Below are 21,921 nucleotides of genomic sequence, written 5' to 3'. Positions count from 1 at the left end.
GGTTGTTTGAAATGAAAGAGACAATGATAATTTGAGGGGTAGTTTGGGTGAGGCGGTGTGCGGTATTATTATTATTACGAGTGGAGTCTGAAGGAGGTGGGAACTCGAAGGTAGGGAGGAGAGGTTGGTCGTGAGTTGCCTTGCTAACTGGAGGAATGTGGAAGAATTACGAGCAAGTTCAAGCGATACAGGCGTGACAAAATGTGCTTCAGGAGGAATTTTCAGTTCTTCAGGAGGTGATAGGGGAGGCAATTTTAGGCATTTTTTGTCCATAAACGTGGAGTCATAACTCCTTAGTTTCTTAGCTATGGCAACGCTAACGTTATTTTGGGGTGCACTTTGCAATTACCATGGAAACGGTTTTTCTGTGGTATTCAGCCATTTCCGCATTTTATTCAATACGCTGGATTTTTAAGGACTTTAAATAATTAACGTTGGACTGAAATGCGCGATTATAGTTGCCTGAAACAATTGATTTCAAAATGGGCGAGGTGACGCAATAGGTGATACTCGCTCAAAGCTCTCGTTTAATTTAGTTAAAATATTTATTGTGTATTATGTGGAAAAGTGGAACTAATTTGTAAATCACCAAGAATTTTTAATATAAAGAAATCTTAAAACTTTCAGGGAAATTTTTCACCAAGGACAATTGGTGATTAAAAACTTTTGAGCTATTCCGCCGCATAAATCTTTGGGTAGCTACAAACTCTAAATTAATGTAAAAATGTGATGGAAAATATCACTGCTTTTACTGAATTGCTTATTCCTACTATGTAGGCAACATTTTTCTGAACCATCTGAACCATGTAATACGTACGCGCGTGACTGACTACAAACTCACTTTTTTAATCTCACTCCCCAGTTCTAAGGAGAACAAAGTCAAAGAAAAGTCGGATGAAGATTAAATAATGAGAATATGGATTGAGGGGCGTGAGAACATTAAGGGAATAAAATCAATTGTTGGCAAATTAACTCGGTGTAAATGATTTTTCATTGTCATAAGAAAAAGCGTATTCTGTCTGTAGATGAAATATTTTAAACAGTCACCGATGGCTAGAAGATGGATAATATTTTATATTTATAATTCGAGAAACTTTTCTCATCCATCTGCCATTAAAATTACTCAATTCTATGCAAGTTTAAGCACTTTAGGAATTTACAGACATAAAGTATATAGCATAAGCTCGGATTACTTGCAGTAGAGTTCATAGTTGATCAAAATAAATAAGTTGGTGGGTGTGAAGTTACGACAGCTCAGACAGTAACTCTCTTCGTTCTTTAATCTCTGCATCCCATTCGTGTTGATAGACTTTGCCCAATCGTTCGCCCCGTATAATGACGGATTCCTCTGCCGTCAAAATCGGCATTAAACTTTCTGCGAAAACTGCTTCCCATTAGTCCCTAGTGGATTTTTGGATGAAAATAAGAGCTGGAAGATGTCCTTCAAACTTATAAGCTTCGAAACTTCCTCGCTGAAGGACCAGGAAAAGTCATTCGAAGTCGGAGGGCGGTTTTAGCTTCGGGTTTTGTTCAGTGAAGCCTAAAACGGCCTTCGTAACAATCGTGGGATTTGTAACAATCTGCTTGTAGCGACTGCAATGCCTAAAAGACATTTCTTCCCCACGACACGTGATCAAATCTAGTGCCCTATTTTAAACTAGTATGGCAAGTATTTAAAGCGATGTTCTCCCCTTTTCAGATGAAATGAGGTACAGATATAAGATTTTCCTCTACATATTTTTGTAGCGCGGCATTTTTGGTATTCTGAGACTTTTATCCAAAAAACTAAGATTTTTCTGGGATTTTTTTCCAAAATCACGTGACTTGAGTCAAAATTTTGACTTGATCATCATTAAAGCTCAAATAAATGTTTATTAATCGTTTTTTTTAATTTGTACTCTACGAAGCTATGGGCGAAACGTAAGAATGTATGTTTTCGTACACCCGATGGTTGTTCATCGAATATATAATATAAATATTCCAGAAAAAAATAGGTTTTATCTTGTACACTAACTGCTTATAAATATAATGCATTTACTTTAATATAATGAAGGCTACATTGAACGTATTATAAAATATATTATTTGAATTCAGTTTATGCTGAAAAGACGACTGCCCTACGTTACGTCGTCCATTTTGCTCTTGTTGACGAAATTGCCAATAATTTTTACATTTTACATATTCATATGAGAGCTCGCGAAGACGTTATTATACATTTATGAAGCCTTATTTAAAAATAAAAGTTTTTGGATACTCATGAAATTACTTGAGGCTTTGAGTGACTAATTAAGAAAAGCAAAAGTCTTTGTTAAAGCAACATTTTGGATTTCAACGGGTCTTGATTTGCAGTCACAGAGCGTCTTTTCCTTCCAGTGGAGACTCGTCAGGGCTTCTCTATTCTCACCTTAAATGCGTGGCAATAAAATTTTCCCATCGATGGTCATGATACTTTGATCAATGTATCAAGGATAAACATAATAAATACATTTATACTCCTGCATCAAATTTTCCGATATATCTTTACTACTTTTCCTCTCAGTTTAGGGGCTAATTTTTCCGGCTCTAGGGATGAATAGCTCATTTTCTTGGGATGATTAGGAATATCTTCCATTTATGGTCCTTAGGTATTAATAAATAACACAAAATTCAGGGTAGAAACCAACTTGGCTTAAAACAGTCTGAACTCAGATCATATAATATTTTAAAGGTCGAATAGAGCAAAGAAGTTATGTAGCTCTATGATCCACCAATGATGAGATTCAAAGTATTTCTCGACCGATCTATTTACTTTGCTCATCGCGTTTACACTTATCTTCCACTATCCTCCATCGGAATATTCGAGCAACTAGCGACACGAACCAATAGACTTCCCTACCTCTGACCTCTCACCTTCATTTCACATACCTCCACTAACCACCGCCATTGCCTCCCCGATATCAAAATTCATTTTTTCGCAGTTTTACGATTTTTATGGATTGCGCTTTTCCGCACATAAAGCTGCTCACATTTATATATTATATTATTAAATTTATTATTTTTTTACTTTCGGAAAGACAAAAAAGTTTGTTACACCTATTTAGCTGCACCACTTTTTTACATTGCATTCTTAAAAAAAAAAGAAAGTATCTTTTTTCTCTCTCTTTCGATTTGTCTTGTCTTTCTTCTCACCTTTTTTATATTCTTTTTCACTCCTTTTTATTTCCGTCTACGTTTTTTACTGGGCTCCTTGTTAACTTCCACCTTTAAAAAAATTAAAAGGTTGCTGTTCGTAGAATTTTTTGTGTGCACCTCACAGTTCCTTGTCGCCTTTTGCGGAATCTAGTGCCTGCATCATCACCGCTGATCACTTTTAAATATACCCCCGCTTGTCGCTGCGTGTTTGTTTGGTGGTTTGACTGACTGACTGATTGGTTGCTGGTGATCGTGTTTTTTCTCTCATTTCTCCTACTGTCCTGAATGCACGATTGGAAATATGAGAACGAGATGGTGATGTTATAGCTTGTGTTTTACTTTTCCTCTCCATCTATTAGCCACATTGTCTTGCTGAATATGATGTGTCTGTCGTAAACTTCTGTATTCCTTTACATTAAAATAAAACGATAAATCACCTTCTTAATAAATTTCGGATAAAATTTAAATCTTCTCTAAAGCATTTTTGGACTATTAATATCTCTCTCTGTTCTATAGCATCTAATAGTCACTTCAGATGAAGATGTGAAATCTAGTTGTAATTTATGAAGTTTAATTTTCATAGCATGTTCCTAAAACGGTGAATTTTTTAAAGTTAAGTATTAATTGTTATACAATCAACCTCTTTGCAATTAAATTGTTTACATTTAGCTACCTGTGTGACACTAGGATCTTGCACAGTTAAATTTACCTTTACGTTAGTGTAAATAGCGATGAAATTAATTCAAACTGTTTACTATTTGTCGTTCATAGTTTTAATTTGTGATATAAGTGTTAGATAGTGCCTAAATAATTAAATGTCTAATTTTTAATAAAGAAAATACATCGAATCAGAACCGGACACTACTTTCATATTTTGATTTTATTCAGTTCTTACTTTACTCAGTTCTTATTTTATTGCAGTGTTTATGGATGAATAGTCTACTTCGGTGTACATGACTTCTAAAGCATATTATTTATAACACACATATACACTGGTATACTTGAAATTCATTGGGCCGTGTGACTGAAATAGTAATATGATTGAAGAGTATTCTTTAAATACGTCCAGTAGTGGTGCCAATAAGATATGTGTGTACTTCTTTAAATTAAAATCGATCTTTTAGGTCTCAGGTTCAAAGGATGAATGTGAATTGGTTCTTAGTTGATTTCATAGTATTTAAGTTTTCTAAAAGATCGTCCAATTGAAAATTGACTCGTTGGGACACAAATCTATAGTATACTACTTTACACTTTATTTTAAAATATATTTTCAACTTATAAGATTGAGTAAGTGAAAACGCTGACAATATATATATAAACAATACTGGAAATATGCATATTCAATTTATTATTACTATGCTAATTTTACATCATGCAAGATCAAATTCTTGACCAAGATGTAAGAGCACGGAAAAAAATAAAAAGTAGAAAAGTATCCATGTGTTGTTTCACGGCAAAGATTAAACATCATTGGTTACTCGTCACTGTTACAACTATATGCATACGGTGGTGATTATCATTCGTATCTTATCACAATATATTTATTAATATTTTGAAAAGTAGTCATTTTTCTCCTGAGTTTTCAACATATATTACGATTGAAATCCTTATATTTAAATCTGATATAGCCTGTAAAATTTTTTCAACGTACAGAAAGGCTAGTAAATTTCGAAAATGTTGTTATTTCAATAGCTTTGCGTCGTCAACATTTAAAAAAATAGGTCTGGAAATAGTCATCTAGCATCTTTCTTCGAGGTATATATTAGAAACCAGTGACAATCAACAAAATCAAATCAAATTATATAAAATTTTAAGCAAACCGACGATATATATAAAGAAAATTTATTGGTTTTTTTAGTCGATTTTGTGTCATGAAGCATGCTGAGAGAACTTTTGTTGGTATTATGTCTACACGGACGTAATTTTACCCTCACACCCAAAGATAGGTGTGCCTACGTCAGAGAATAATTAAAGCAAATTTGCTCCTCTTACGAGCTAATAAGGATACCAACAGGTACACATTTTTTCTTTGAAATTCCATATTCAGCAATCTTGATCGAATCCGTAGGGCATAAAATTCGTGACCCATCGCTTTGTTCATGCGACTGAAAACGTATTTGCATACACTCCGTAAAAAAATATATTTTAGCGCCAAACGTCGCTATTTTGGCAGTGAAAGAAGCATTTTTTTCAATACTCGAGACCTTGAAAACGTATTTTTTTCAGAAAATTATCGGATTACCCATTTTGTCTGAATGGAGAGCTTTTTCCGAGGGAAATTAAACAAATTGTACACTTGTTGATATTCCTCGATGAGTTATTTACCACAAATATAACCCAGGTTGGGTAAGACAGTGTAAAAGGCACAACGAAAAAGAGACACATGAAATTCGTGTGAGTCTCTTCTTCATACTATGAAATATTAAGACGCACAGATGATAGCATATACCTATGCTATCTGCAACTATCTATAATTTATATACCATGGATATTAGAATTTCTCCTCGCATTTATATTTATCAAGCCAGTCTGAGACCTTAGCTTGCGTTGCTAGGTTAAGCTGGGAAAATAAAGGCTGGTAGGTAATTTATGATATAAGACTATCCTGGATAAAGGGATGATATCATTGACTCTCCAGGTATTTAGAGTGTAATAATGATTTAGCAGGCTTATTATTTGGTGCTTTCTAATGAAGCCGATGTTTCGACATGTAACTTTTCTATCGTATTTTGGGGGTGTTCCCACTTGTATGTGTGAATTTCTGCCCTCTATATTGGCTTTAGGGCATATTTTTCCTGTACTGTATCCCATCTTATTTCCTGTAAAGGTGATGAGATTGATATAATTGAACTCTGTGAAAAATCTAGAAAACTGCCTGCATTTAAAAATTAGTAAATTTAAAGAAAACGAAAGAAAATAAACGAAAAATGAATGGTTCTTGGTGGTGTGGTGGCTAGAATGTTGGCTTCGCATCCCGTGAGCCCGGTTTCAAATCCTGACGGTGGCGGGGACCTTCAGAGATTACCGGATATTGGAGATGTCTTATTACAATATAAGATACCGTTCTACCTACTACCGTTCGAATTTGGCTTCTGTTCACACTGAGAGGTCCTCTCTCGAGTCTAGGAAAAGGTTCTCCAATAAGGAGTATGGATTGGCATAGCCCCGGTGTTACTTGCCAGATCTTTTAGTGTTGGGTAAATTCCCATAATTTTATCGCAACCATCCCTGTTGAGGGTGCTAAAACGATCATGGTATCTAGTGGCGGATTCTGGATAGGGACAAGGAGGGGCCTAAGTGGGGGGTAACCTCCCAGCGCAGTTGTGGGGGTCCAGACAAAATATCCATTCCATCTAGTTTAAATAGGATATCCAAGGGAGGGGTTATACCCATCCCAAGCCCTTCTCTGGAACTGCCTCTTGTTTGTAACATACCAAAAGTGTGTAAAAAAGACCCTAAATTCAGAGCGTATTTCAATACTTTTAAGTAGAGAAATATATAATGATAATAATTTTATTTACTCCTGCATTTTGATTTCACAGCTAAATAACAAGATAACAAAGGTAATAAGCTTTAGACAGTCTTCTAGGTCCTAGGACCAGAATTGAGCCACCATCAAATAACAAAATGTATGCCAATAAAAGAAAATAATAATGCAATAAATAATACGTGACTGTTTTAAAGAAATAACATCAAAGTAAACGTTCAATTATTTCTTTTGAGAAAAGCTAGTCTTTGGCAAGTCTTAACATTTTATCTGATGATTTATTTTTTTTAATTTTAGCGGGCAGTAAATGAAATAACTTTGGCCCCATGTAAAGAAAACAACGTTTATATAATGTTAACCTTGCTCTGTTTGTTACTAAAAATGACTCATACCTTAAATTATATTTATATTTATCACATCCACTCGGCATATTGCCACTTCTGACATTAAACAATTTTCCAATAGTGTATCCCATCTTATTTCCTGTAAAGGTGATGAGATTGATATAATTGAACCGTGTGAAAAATCTAGAAAATTTCCTGCATTTAAAAATCAATAAATTTTAAGAAAACGAAAGAAAATAAACGAAAAATGAATGGTTCTTGGTGGTGCGGTGTTTAGAATGATGGCTTCGCATCCCGTGAGCCCGGTTTCAAATCCTGACTGTGGCGGAGACTTTCAGGACTTTGAATAAATACAAATGCCTTAATGGCAATAATATCGGAAAATATGACTAAATATATATGATTTTACACTTTCCCGGCGAACAACTTTAGAAAAATCTTCTCGGGATACCGCGCGGGTTAGAATATTTAAGAGCGCCGACGTTTCGGGTACCGACTCGCTACCCATTCTCAGTGTAGCCGTGAGAATGGGTAGCGAGTCGGTACCCGAAACGTCGGCGCTCTTAAATATTCTAACCCGCGCGGTATCCCGAGAAGATGACTAAATACTTTAGTACAAAGTAGCAACCTCGAAAAATTTCGATTTTATCTAGTGTGGATTTCGACTCAATGGTGGGCCATAGCCCCCTTTCATCCGCCACTGATAGTATCGTCGGCAAGGTCAAGTATATTTTCATTCGGGCTATGGCGAAGCCGCTGTGTCTGGTTTGGGCAAACTCGACGTTGCGTAGTCTTATTGTTTGCTGTATGGACGGGAGACAGTGTTGAGTTTCCCCTGCCCAAAAGAGGTAGGCACTTAGGGGTAGGAAGCGGAGGATTAATTAGGGGGTGATCCGGTGGAGAAGGAAACGTGGCATGAAGGGGCACGCATCCATTAAGGCTCTCCCTGGAAACTTCACAGGGGTCACGAGTAGCAGTGACGAACCCTTCAGTAAAGAGGAACCCTTTGTGGACGGTCTTTCCTCCTGCTTGTGAGTTTCGTACTTCTTATTTGTGTTCTCTCCATAGCTGAACAATGAAAAAATGATAATCGAAAAATGGTGCATAAAACAAATTTTAAAAATAATTTAAATTATAAATATAGAAAACAAATGAAAAATCAATGATCTATTAAAATAAAAAATGAAAAAATATAGAGGTACCTGGGGCAGAACGAGATAAGCGATTTTTTAAGGGCGTAAAAAAGTTCTGCGCAAGCAGCAATAACTATGTCTAGTCCAGATATGTGTGGCTTATAAGTTAAGCAACACCAATGTGGACTAGTTATAGTTATTGCCGCTTTTTTCGCACTTATACATTAGGGTGGTGCGAAAAAACTCAAGTCACCAATTTCGTGTCGCTATAGTACGGGAAAGTTGTGATACGTTAGGACAAGAAAAACAAAAAAAAAGAAGAATTATTAAAATCGGACGTCATCTTCCGATCCCGCAAAGCACCTGAAAAAATGACAAAAATGAAAAAGTTGTTTTTTTTTTCGTTGTAAAAAATGAAATGAAATTAATATTTTTAACGCTATAGCAAAAAATGATGACAAATAGTACAGGTTACTTTTAATATACACATATTTACGGTTTTAAACAATTTATACGGTTTAAGTAATTTAAACAGTTTATACGGTTAAAGTACTTATTACACAACTCTTAAAAATCGGCTAAATTGCAAAATTTATACATTTTTAATGATCTTGTGCGATCGGAAATAACTGTTTAAAACCGTAAATATGTATATAATAATAATAACCTATAGTATTTGCAATCATTTTTTGCTGTAGTGTTAAAATATATTCATTTTATTTAATTTTTTTTTTCAAACGAAAGAAAAAACAATTTCTTTCATTTTTGTCATTGTTTCAGGTGCTTTGTGGGATCGGAAGATGACGTCCGATTTTAATAATTCTTTTTTGGTTTGTCTTGCACTAACGTATTGCAACTTTTCTGCGCTATAGCGACACGAAATTTGTGACTTGAGTTTTTTCGCACCACCCTTACATCGCTTACCCCTTACCGCCCCGGGTTCCCCATTTATAAAAAAATTAATTAAAAAGTAATGGATCGTGTTGCTGTGGTGTCTGCAATGTTGTCTTCGCACCCTGTTGGCTCGAGTTCAAATTCTGGCGGTAGCAGAGATTTTTCAGAGATTGCCCGATTCCAGTTTGACGGCTTTGAGAAGGGTATTTCATGCTCAACACACCATCCGTCGAATGGGACGTTAAGCAGTTGTCCCTTAGGCGCCTTTCGTAGAGAGAAGGCTAATGTCGAAGCTTGGTTTATCTCCACAATTCCTTCCTTAGTTTCTTAATTGTGAGTCCCCAAGTTGTAGGTGTTTGGCATGTGATTTTAAGTAAACCGTATATCTTCTTGAGAAAAACTTTCCAAGCAATGGCAAATTTTATATTTAAATATTTTCACGCTATAATTTATCCTTGGAAATGATTATGCATTATTGTATATCTTTTCGGGAATAATATAACTTAAGGAAAATTCCATGCCATTCCAGGTAAATTTTTGATGAAATCAAAGTATTAAATGGTGAAAAAAATGTTGTAAAAGTTAAAAACGAGTTTGTATTCCACGTTTAAAAGCGTCTATGAAAAAAAAACTTTTTTTCCCATATCTAACAAACTCAAATGTACCTTACCGTCATTTTATTATTTAACTGAACCAGTTCAGGCAGAATTATTATTTATCAAATGTTATAACTTATAATTTATATTCAATCCAATATAACAACTTGTACTCTTTATCATATGGCCTGTGATTAATAGTGTATTCATGGAATTCTGGATATTATTTACTCTTATTTAAGTATACCGGGACTAGCCACGGTGATAACTTTTACGGAGTCACCCGTAATTTCCACAGGGGAAAATGAATCCTCGGTAGCTTAACTGGCTAAAGCACTCGGCCGGAAATCGAGGAATCCGGGTTCGAATCCCGGTCAAGGCGAATGATTTTTCCTCTGTGGATTTTTCGCACAGATGTTTACTCTATTTAAAAGTAAAAAGGAATCCGTGGAGTACACTGTACAAGAGAACGTTTTGAAACTTCCGAGAGAATTATCATTTCCTTCCTTTCCCGTCGCAACTTCCTTAAAGGATCGAATTCCCCTTTAAAAGAGGGTCCCTCCCTCCCACCCTCTTGCCCCTGGACTGGTCCGCCTTCTCTCCCTCGCAGCCTTGCCAACAATCCACGGCTACCATATCGACCGCGCCTCCCTCCGTCCCCGGAGTCAACCCCATACCATCGCACGGAATTCATACATCCGCACACCGACTACTACTGTTGAAACCCTTTTGGCCCTTCCCCCTTCATTCCTACACCGTCCTGCGAACTTCTTCCTTCTTTCCACATTCTCTCCTTACATGCCTTACATCTTTCCGCTTTTATGCAGGGTGTTTTTGGAGGAACCTGCAGTACTTCAGGAAGTGTTAGGGAATACGATAGGGTACTCAATAGTAGGGAACTCATTCGGAAGATCCCCTGAGGATGATCAGCAAGTCGCTGCTCGAAACGTCGAGAGACATGGACGACATCAACCGGTGGAAAACCCGAGAAACTTTTCTGCATACTATAGGGTAGTTTCCTTCATCAAAGAAAACGAAAGGCATTCATTGATTGCGATTCGTTACCCACCATTAGTGTATTCATAATATACAAATTACTTTGTTTTAGAAATTCCATTTTATACGAAAGTGAAAGGTCAATTTTAACCTCATTTGAAAAAAGGCCAGATTGGCGCCCATGCGATGCCACTCCACGTGACGTCACAGGGACCTAGATGCTGTGCGAGTAGTCGGGAGTTTTACATCGTCTTAGATTATCAATGCATGCATGAGGTACAGAGCTCAGGGAAGCATTTCTTAATAATCACCTATTAAAATTGCCTATGGTCGGAAAATTTCCTTCATTTAATAGGGTTTTATAACCCTTATTTAAGCCAAGCGCTATTTGCTAGCAGAGTATCCTGTACCTGCCGACAACCTGCATCTTAGAGGCGCTCATAACCTCGCAACAAGGTGGCCTCACACAGCGGCAGCCGGAACCAGAATGACGTCACACGCGCTTTTCCCAGCATTCAAACTTAGCTGTCGCGTTTTCACGCGCTTGGAAATTTTCTCTTTTCATATGATGGTGAAAAATAGATACCGTCATTTAAAAATTTAAAAGCGTGAAATACTTACTCCAGGAGTAATAATCTTTTGATTTAGGCAATAAAAAATAATAGGAAACCACCCTATTTGATGCATTCGTTCCATCAACATGAGGGTTAGTTACTCCTTAGTTACCATGGCAAAAAAAGAACACGGAAGTTCATAATTTTTGTGCGTGACATATTAAGAGGAAAAATAAAGAAAGAAACATAATAAACTGTAAGTAGTGGTCATATAAATTATTCAATCGCTGCATTATGATAAAATGTAGTAAAAAACTGTTATTAAATGAGCTACAAAAATTTTTCATTCCATCATCTGGGAAAACAGCAGCAGCAGCAGAGTACAGCAAAAGTATATTATACGTTGATATAACATAAATATATAACATATATATAATATATAACATATATATTTATGTTATATCAACGTATAATATACTTTATATTTATCAGAACATCGCAACGGAAGTTCAAACTTCTCCCTTGTAATTTTAAGCCCACCTGTTATTTTTATCAATTTTCTAACCCTATCCGTTTGTTTTTACTTCTCATTTTAGTCTCCCTTTTTTTTTCTTTCTTTCTTTAACTCCATTTCCTTTAATTACAGCTGCATATTTGTAAATATTTTATAATCTTCTCGTACACTTATTTTAGCTTTCCATCGTTTAAGTCTTTTTCGTTTCCTCAACCAGTTGATTTTTTTAATAACTCTTCCCATGGCCTCATTCCAAGCTAAACAGCTTATTTAAATTAATTTTTGCGTCCTCTTATTTATCTCCTCCAAAAATTTAGCGTAGGTTTTTTTCATGGCATTTTAAAAAAAGCCTGAGCACAATACCGATAGATCATGTTGACTTATTTATTGACACCGAATTTAACCTTGTTTAGTTGTGTTAACTGCGTTTTACTTGGTGGATCTGAGGATTTAAATCCTTTCTTTCGTGCTCTGACAAATATTTTGCTTCAGATATTTCAGAAAACTTTCTAAATAGTCATTTTTGACGGCTTACGGACCTTGATGGTTGTGATTAGTGGATATTCTCATCAATTAACGTTTCATATTAAAGGGAGGAGATGATTTGTGTATTTTTTTTTATCGATCTCGGAGTTTGACTGTTGATTGATATTGCGTCATATTTCGTCCATCCTTCCTTTACTCTTTTCCACCGGCGGCGCCGGCTCTGTGGTTCCATAGCGACGGTTCCTCAGCTCGTAGTGGGGATGAAGGAGATTGTATATTAAGTTTTTATTAAATTTAAAAAGGATGGAAAATAAATAAGAAGATTCCAACTATTTAGGCTTCATGAGTCTGTTTTTTTTAATATATAAGAAAAGAGGATGTCTGTTTGTTTGTCCACCTTGTGTTTCCATACGGCTGTACAGATTGCGACCAAAGTTAGTAAATAGGTGCATATCATGCTCCCAAACGACGTAGTTTTACTTTCGGTTGTGTCCAACGCATCCTTTGCGTCGTTTTCTCGTGACAGTTTATGTCACGTCATACAACTTATGTGGTTGTACGTCCTGCCGAGTATGCAATCCTATTGGCACAATCCAAGGGAAAACATAGCTCGAAGGATTCTACTTTTAACTATTAATCCTCTTGACGCAACCCTTTTTGTTGGGGCATGCGTTCACTCGACTTTTTTTGGTCTATGCAGTTATGGACACAACGATCAATACTATGGATCGGTGTATAAGCTGATCCCGTGCATGGTATACGGATTTTCATTGTATGCTGTTACATTTGTACACCATTATCGTGCCTATTTTCCTCCTTAACATAAAAATCATGCCGTGTGACCATGAATTCCAAGTTCCACGTTTCCTACTTCTCTGAGTACCTCCCTTCTCGATCAACGCCGGGTGATCTGTTAGTTCTTAATAAATGTCCAAGACTAGATTAGAAGATCTTCAAGTTTGTAATATACAAACTTGGAAATATCGTTTACTTTGGCAATTTATCTGCAATCGATGTATTTAATACAAATGAAAGGTATATCTTCAAATTCATAAATTATTTGAAATAATAACCTTCACTTACCACTTAATCGTACCCCAATGGCACACGGTTCTTTTTACATATGAAGTGCACAGCGAAGAACAGTTTGCTTGTTGAATAAAATCTATATCTAGTGTTATTTCATCAAATGTTAGCTCTTTTCCCTTGGCATGTATATCAGACTAAACAACTGAGCTCAGGGTGATAACTACCGAGGAATTACCATATGCAAGATTAGCGCCTAAGCTTATCTAGAGCTCAACTCGATTGTTTCAGGCTTAACTTTGTGAAAATCCATTGTAAACAATAAAAAGGTGTAGTACTTTTTCACACCATTTATTTAAGAAAAAATAACTATAAAAATAACGGTTTCTGAACCTGAAGTTGTCGCCTCTGCGACGAAACCGGTCGTCTTAAATAAATTGTGTGAAGAAGTACCATGCCTTTTTTATTGTTTATCTAGAGCTCATAAAATACCAGAGTGTTTGACAAGGAGGGATTTATCTACCTTTTGGAGACAGATATCTTTTCCTTTCTATTTCCCAAACATTTCGCCTCACATTTAAGGCTTATCTAGAGTACATTATCTTTCGCGATGACCGTTCAAATGGAGCCTTGCATATTGACTGTTTTTCCCGCGACTAAGCACTACCTTTTCTGGCGAGAATGAACCTTACGGAAATCAATGGCCGGAGCCAGATTCGGACCATAAGGGTCGAAGCGTGGAAGGTCATTGCGGTCAGCTTCCCGGTCAGAACGTGCGTGATTCGACTCCTCAGCTTGATTTTGTTGTCTGAGTAACTTTGCCGTGATCCGGGCCAGATAGTCGAAACACGCGAATGAGTCGTTGAACTCTCGCCTTTATTTCATCATTTCCTCGGAACATATCCTTCCCCAAAATCTCGACTCTCTCCTGTTATCGATTTGCGAAAGATTAGCCGAGAATTTGGCGGTAAAGAGTGATTAATCACGTGCAAAAGTCGAACGGAGTGTCCTATAAAAAGCCTTAAGTATACATAGAATGGAATCAAAGCGGTAAGTAAAAGGTTGGTTTAATGTTTCTCTGAGTGCCATAGTATAGTATAGTTATACCTGTATTCCTTATAATGGGCAAAATTGAATGCAATTTATATTCCTTTTGTTTGATAATATTTTTTACTATAAACGCATACAAAAAGTGAACAACATAGATTTACTGTATTCATATTATAACTGTCAAAAGTATCTCCACTGGTCTGTATTTCACCATGACTAGTTATAACTTAGCTATTTTAATACTTGGCTGATGTGTTTAGTCGAGGCCTTCTAGATTCCCCCTTCCAATCATATGAACGCCAAAACACCGAATTCAATGTTACGTTTAGTGCCCCTCTTTGACCTATAATCGCATATGAGCAATATCCTTTGATTTTTATGTTTTTCTTCACAGTACACTGAAAGGAATTGTTTTCATGAGAGGTTATTGCTAAAGGCTCTCCAAATAGCTCACAGTTGCCAAAATAATCGAGTATAAATTTTTTTAATTTATTTTGTTTTCGTAGCATCAAAAACTTTCGAACCGATCGAAGTTACCCTTGTCAGCTTCTCTTTTACCTTTTCCATCTTACCGTTACTTTTTGAAGGTAGGAATACTTTTTTATATAAATCCTAATTGTAATTGGGGTACATGAGAAAAATGAAATTGGAATTATTTCAAAATAGTTTTATTTAATTGAGTGAAAGATCACTAAACGAGATTAAATGATCGCGACTGCTAGTCGCATTCGTGAAGATTCAGATTAATTCTGCTCCCTACACGGAAGCCAAATTTTACCTACCGGAAAGTATTTTCGTCGCCTTCGGAAATTGAATATACGTTTTTTTTACTCGCTGCCTCTACTGCTGGATAAAATTCTGTGTACTTGTGTAATTGTCTGCTCTCCACTCATTTTATGCCATCACCAATTTTTTTTTCATCCTTAAAGTTTTGAAATTCCTTGGTTTTTTCACAATTTGATTAATATAGGAATTGGCCACGTTTCTATTGCTGACCCCTGCAAAATGTGGGGCTACCACTTGCACCACTGGATAGAAATGGGTGTTGCGTACGTAGCCAGGATATGCCGCTTACTCGCATCCTTCGGCCTGTAAGAAGTCATAATTTCTCGTTACGATCTAAACCCAGCCGAGGTATATTGAGAAATATTTTTGTTAGTTGCACGGATTTATGAACTTATTGCTACGGAATATAATGCTAAAACCAGGAGTTTGTTGCGGCGGCATTCGTTTCTTGGCCTTTTCAAATTTAGTTTTTACTCGTGGATACAGACATGCATCAGGTGGGATTGTTCTATTGCCAAATGTTGTTTATTTTACAAAAGCGGAAGAATTTTAACTACAAAATGCTGTTATTTAAACAAAAACTTAATGGATATTATTTAAAAGTCATCCTTATTGTAGACGCACCTGAGTTTCACATACCAACACTAGGTAAGTTCAGTAAACTTTAGGTAAAGTTTGGGTGCATTGGGTAAAACTTGAGTAATTGCAAGTCATCGCTCTTAATTGCCCATTTTTCGGCTATATCTCATCTCCCGGTAAAAGAGATGCATTAATTGTGAATAAATCATTTGTAGTCTGTTAATGGACCGTATATGCCCACACGTATGACCCCTCAATAAAAATAGCCTATTTTTTTTAAATAGATCCCTTGTATTTTCGTACATAGTCCTTGTTAATGGAAATTATTGATCACATATATTTCCCAAGTGTCTTCCGTTTGTGTCATATTTATTGGAATTGAGTGTGGGTTACATCTGTAACTATATCTTCTCACGTACTTATTCTCGACCGTAAGTGGTGACATCATATTTTCTATTGTTGCCAAGGAGGCCGTGATGTTTGTTTCTGTATCGAAGTCAGAGGGCTATGACTTTAAAGGGCATTTGCTTCATTAGCACTAATAAATTAATTATATAAACGTGGAAATATTCTGATTTATCCATCTCCACAGTCACATAAGAACACTACTTAATTTCCAGGTCCGACAGAAACAATAAATTAAAAGAGAAATTTTGCCGAACGGGTAGATATGGGAATTCGTTTTCCCCCCGAAAAAAATTTTTAAAAATTGATAAATGCTAGGCGCAACTATTTACTAATGGCTGTTGTCCAAAAGTCCGGCCTCGATGGCGGTGGGGTAAAGTTCTCGCCTGTCAAACCGTAGGTCGCGAGTCAGAATATCGCCTGGGTAGGTTTTCCTTATCCAGGCCATGGATGTTTGAGTCGTACTTTGTTTATCCTTAGTTGTTAAGGCCTCTATGTGCTGTTTACGGGGAAGTTGGATATAAAAAAATAAATAAAATCTCCGCTACACGCCTATTGAGACAGCTCGCGGGGCACTACTTAGATCTACTTCATCAACCATAATGTCCAGTGACCTTTGGCTCTGGTATATGCACTGTATCCAATTAATAAAATTAATACTAGCACCTTGATAATGTTACTCTGTAACGAAACCATGGTCGGTGTCAATAATTTACTATGTGGAAATAGCAAAGTTGTTGACCCTTTTATTCCTGCGGTCACTGTATCCAAAGTGCTAAAATCACTTTTCTTGTTAACCTCTCTTCATGAAACCTTTCTCTCTTCCATCCGTCCTTATTCCTCAACCACTTCTCTCAAAAAGCCATCTTTGTTCGCAGCATGATGCCCCTTAATGGGAACACAGTTGGAATCTACGACCCACATAGTTTAATCTCATTTCCTCCGTAATTCATTCGCATTTCTTCCAATCTACATCTGTCTTTCTCTCCCACTACACAACGCAAACGTTAATCGTAACTCACTTCTTTCTATCCATCACACATCTGCACAGAGTATGTGCACTTTCTATACGATTCCTCCAGAGTCAAGGTTTTGTCGGAATCTTTCTTTATTTCGGTTGTTTTTATTACTTCTATTTCACTATCAATCTCCTCTGCAATTGTTGAAGAGTGTCTCCTACTATGATCCTTATATCTAATGACTGCATATATGAAGTGTTATCATTTCATTGCTGAAGGTATTTCGTTCCTGGTTCATGGCATTACTTTCTCAGTACTAAACAACAACAATCTGTATGACACCAATCGTTATAATTTTATCTCTAATGCACTCATCATCATCACTGGTCAACAATCCTAAGATTGGTTTGACGCAGATCTTCACTCAATTCTCCGATCAGCTAATTTTTTTACACCTACGTATTTATTCTCTTTCACATCTTTCTTTAACTGTTCAATATATATTGTTCCAGGTCTTCCTTTCCGTTCTTGCCATCTACCTGCCCCTTGACGGTTGTCTTCATCAGGCCATCATATCTCAAGATGTACCGATAAGGTTGTTCCGTCTTCTAATCAGATTTTCAGGACGATTCTATTCTCTCCTTTTCTTCTTAACACTTCCTCATTACTTAACCGGTCAATCCATTAGTACCTGAACATTAATCACTGCTTCTTAAGTGTATCTAGCGCAAAGGACTCTTTATCACTGGTCAACAATTTTAAGATTGATTTGGCGCAGTTTTCCAATCAGATAATCGTTTCATACTTACGTATTTCTTCTCTTTCACATCTTTCTTTACCTGTTCCACATATTTTGTTCTAGGTCTCCCGTTTCCGTTCTTGCTATCTACTTGTCCCTCGAAGATTGTCCTCACCCGAGCACAGCACTAACGGAAATAACCCCAGAGAATACTTTTTAACAAGTGTACATTAAGTTAAAAAATTCCTCAGTGGAAATATCATTTTACTAGTCCGAGATTAAACCGTCGTTGCGCCGAATACCTGACAAAAGCAATTCAGATTTAATCTTCCCAAGGTTGAACTTTTGCTCTACTAACACAGGTTTTTTTCCTTTTAAACGTGTAACTTTAAATAAAAGGTGCAGCTCTTCTTTTAAAAATTAAAAAGGTTCTTTTATGCCCCGCACTCAATTTTGAAGGCCTAGGTGAAGCTTGACCGCACGAAAACAGCATAAGGCAATACCATTGCTGAGACGTTTTCTTTGAAACTGGTATAAATCGCCCTTGCGTTGCATTTGATTCCTGGAACATAGATGACTTATTTACGAGGAGAAAATTATTTCTAACCTTTGAACTAATTTTTTAAAGTAAATTTTAGCGGGTGCAATCATTTTTTACAGCCCAAAACCGCCGGCTGTTTAATTTTCTTTGAAAATACTTTTGTTTTACTTGGAGACAAGCTCATAACAATCCAATATTTTTCTCTTAAACTCATTCTCTTTTGAGTAACAAGACTGTTTTCCAATCTGTCTCATGCCGCCAGGCTTATCAATTGATCTTTGATGGGTGGAAACTTAACCAACTAAATATGTCATAACAGGCAGACAAGCTGGATTACGAACTTCCAAAACAAAGACTTATTCTCACACCAGCATCCAACTTCATCCGCAGAATACAGTTTAGTTCTAATGACAGTTTTCAACTCAGCTCATTACACTCAGCATTTCCTTTGAAATATGGCATTGCGAAACGAGCCTGCTTTGAATGGTATATGTGGTTTTCTCGGAAGTTCTGAAGGTAGTCTACCAGAACGCCAGGAACTTCGCGATAGCTACAGTATTATGGCGAGTGAGTTCTTTCTAGCTAGGAACGGCTAGATCAGAAGCATGGGTTTTTGTATAGTTCCCAACTTTGATTAAAAATATGCGCGGGAAGTTATTCTTAGATGTCTGCACCACATGCCCTTGAAAGAAAATATGCTGTCTTGCAGCATCTCAGCGCTGCATTCGACTCAAGTGAGGAACACTCCTGAACAGTAATCTCAAAATTGATACAAGTTTGCAACCTTCGATCATAAGCGTTTTGTTTTCCCAGGATGTACTGAAGCCTTATCTCATTCAGAATGTAATTAATTTATTGTAACTTTTTTTGCATCAATTATCGAAAACTTGTGGTCTGTAATATTGCTGTCTCTCGGTAAAAGCTTTATTTACTGAAAATATTTTTTTTTCGATTACAGAATAATTTACCTACTTTGCACGAGAGACATTTTTACCGATTATATTCCCTGTTATGCGGTGAGAAATGTTTGAATTGCACTAAAAAAATTTTGAAAATTTTGATCCACTCCTATATATATCCTCCTCCTATATATACTCAAAATGCTAAAAATCACCCCTAAAATTAAGTTTTCGTGACATTTTCGCGGGGTATCAAAATAAATCTGTATTTCTCTGTCAGTATATCATGGACTAAACTTTCAACCATCAGCCAAATATTTTTATAGCGTTGTCAGAATTAGCCACGGTGAAAAACATTCCAGTGAAGATTTCTTTGACAATTTCCTTTGAGAGATTCGATTTATGTTGTTCACTTTTTTCACGTTCATAATAAAAGTATTCTCAAACATAATGAATAAAAATTGTATTGAATTGTATCGTTGTGAATAATATAGGCATGTACTCCCTTAGAAGAACTCCGAGATTACTGACTCGTTCTAAATTGGCAATAATGTCAGCTACACATAACAATACATTTAGGTCATATACGTTTCACTCCTATAGATATTCAAATCAGCTTAAAAATTTCCGTTTTCAAAATCATTTAACCGTGATCTTTCCCAAACTTGGTAAACATTCAACATGGAATTTGAATATATTTTATGCACCTTTATGAGGAAATATTCATTGTTTACATATATACAGTAATTTTGTTGATTTTATCAACTACATATAACAATACATTTAGGTGCATTTGCGTTTTCACTCCTATAGATAGTCAAATCAGTTTAAAAATTTCCGTTTTCGAAAAAATTTAACCATGATCTTTCCCATACTTGGTAAACATTCAACATGGAATTGAGGCATTTTTTGTGTTGTTGTTTTTCTTCCCTGCGTGGCTTCCTTTCCCAAGTAAAATTATTCAAACCAGGAGTTGCGGCGTGTTCATGGTTAAAGGCTTCCCCACCCTTCGTCTCCCCTCGCTAAGTCTATTAGCTAAGGCGTTTATCACCAAGGTCCCCTTCTCCTATACTTCACTCTCCCTCTTACGCGGAATTCATGAACTACATTCACCCTAGAACCTCTTCACGAGTTGTTTTAATATGGGACAGATTTTAACGCGAGTGAAAATTCCTTTAAATAAAAATTTCACACAACACAGAAGGAAAAATAAGATTATTTTTTGTATGAATAAAATTAAAACTTTGTTCTTCCACAGAAGTTTTATTAAATCATCAGAAGATGAACTGTCCTCACTTTGTACAATTGTAATATTATTTAATAGATGTGTGCCATATATTTTAGCTAAACGTTTTTGAAAAACAAATGCAATCATCATTAATGCATTATTATTTTGTTGTTTATCGCTGTGGAACCTTAAACACGTTAAGGGTTCTAGTCCATTTAGTTTTTCCATTTGCACTACGGCGAAGTTTAAGGCCGAATGAGAAGGAACGAAGCGATTATCTTCCTTCCCTTGGGACGGTCTATAAATTTCCTAGGCACGCGCTGAATTAATGGGCGACCTCTTTTCGCCCGAAAGAACACATTAGTGCCCTTCAACTGTTCCTTTTTCCTTTTACTTATCTCTCATGTATCAACCAGTCTACTTTCTTGAAAGAAAACTTTTTCCATGTCTTCGCTATTTCAGATCCTTTCTCTCATCTTATTTTTAGTACAGTCACATCATTGGTCAACAATACGATACGTCCACTGCATAAACGCTCAACAATCGCCCACCGAATAGAATCCGTTCATTTAGTATTAAGGCCTGGTTACACGGGTTTATGTCTAAATGTATGAACGCGAGAATTAACGCCAAAATGCACCGTGTAACCACCCAACTTGTGCGAATGCATGAACGGAAAATAGAACCTGTTCTAATTTGGTTCATGCATTCGTACATGTTCCGTTCCGGTCCGCCAAAATCATTCACGCAAACGTACATTAACTTGTACGTGTTAATGTACCGTGTAACCAGGCCTTTGTAAGGGCTATCTAGATGAGCGGATTTGATTCGGTGGGCGATTTTTGAGCGCTTATGCAGTGGAGGTATCGAATAATAAGATTGGTTTGACGCAGCTCTCCACTATATTTTCCTATCAGCTAATCTTTTCATGATGAAAAATGAAAATGGTCATTTCCACACTTAAATTCAAAACTCAACTACCGGCCATGGTGTCAACATATTATGTCATTTTCAGCATATTATGTGGTTTATTTCCTTGAAAATGACTAAATATGTTGAAACCATGGTCAATTATTGAGTTTTGAGTTAAATTGTGGAAATTTCCATTTTTAGTTTTATCGTGGATATATCGAGCTTCTACCCAACCAAGCCTGAAACGACTTTTATATTCTTTTCACTTTTATTTAATTCTTCTCCTTCACATCCTTCTTTACCTGCTCCATGTATTTGATTCGAGTTCTTCCTTTTCGTTTTTCGGAAAATTATTACTTTAAAAATAATAAATTGCGATCGCTAAGGCTTTATGTATTTCGTTCACGTGAATTTTGGGAACTTAACGGCGACGGATGGAGATATGTCAAGACATATTCTCACCAGAGTCGATAAATTCCAGAAGTGCAGTCAAAATCATTACTGGCCATTAATCCTAAGATTGGTTAGACGCAGCTCTCCACTCAATTCTCCTATCAGATACCTTTGCACACCTACTAATTTCTTCACTTTCACATCCTTATTTACATGTCCCATCTATTTT

At 36.3% G+C, this 21,921-nt stretch overlaps 1 protein-coding gene across 3 annotated transcripts in view; it reads left to right on the top strand.

The window, feature by feature from the left end:
- LOC124169686 (protein quiver) overlaps nt 1-21,921 on the top strand; it is a 168,031-nt gene that overhangs the window by 24,814 nt on the left and 121,296 nt on the right. The window lies entirely within an intron of this gene.

Source organism: Ischnura elegans, chromosome 12, assembly GCF_921293095.1.
Source record: "Ischnura elegans chromosome 12, ioIscEleg1.1, whole genome shotgun sequence".
Classification (NCBI taxonomy): domain Eukaryota; kingdom Metazoa; phylum Arthropoda; class Insecta; order Odonata; family Coenagrionidae; genus Ischnura; species Ischnura elegans.
This window is presented reverse-complemented; position numbering and strand designations above follow the sequence as displayed.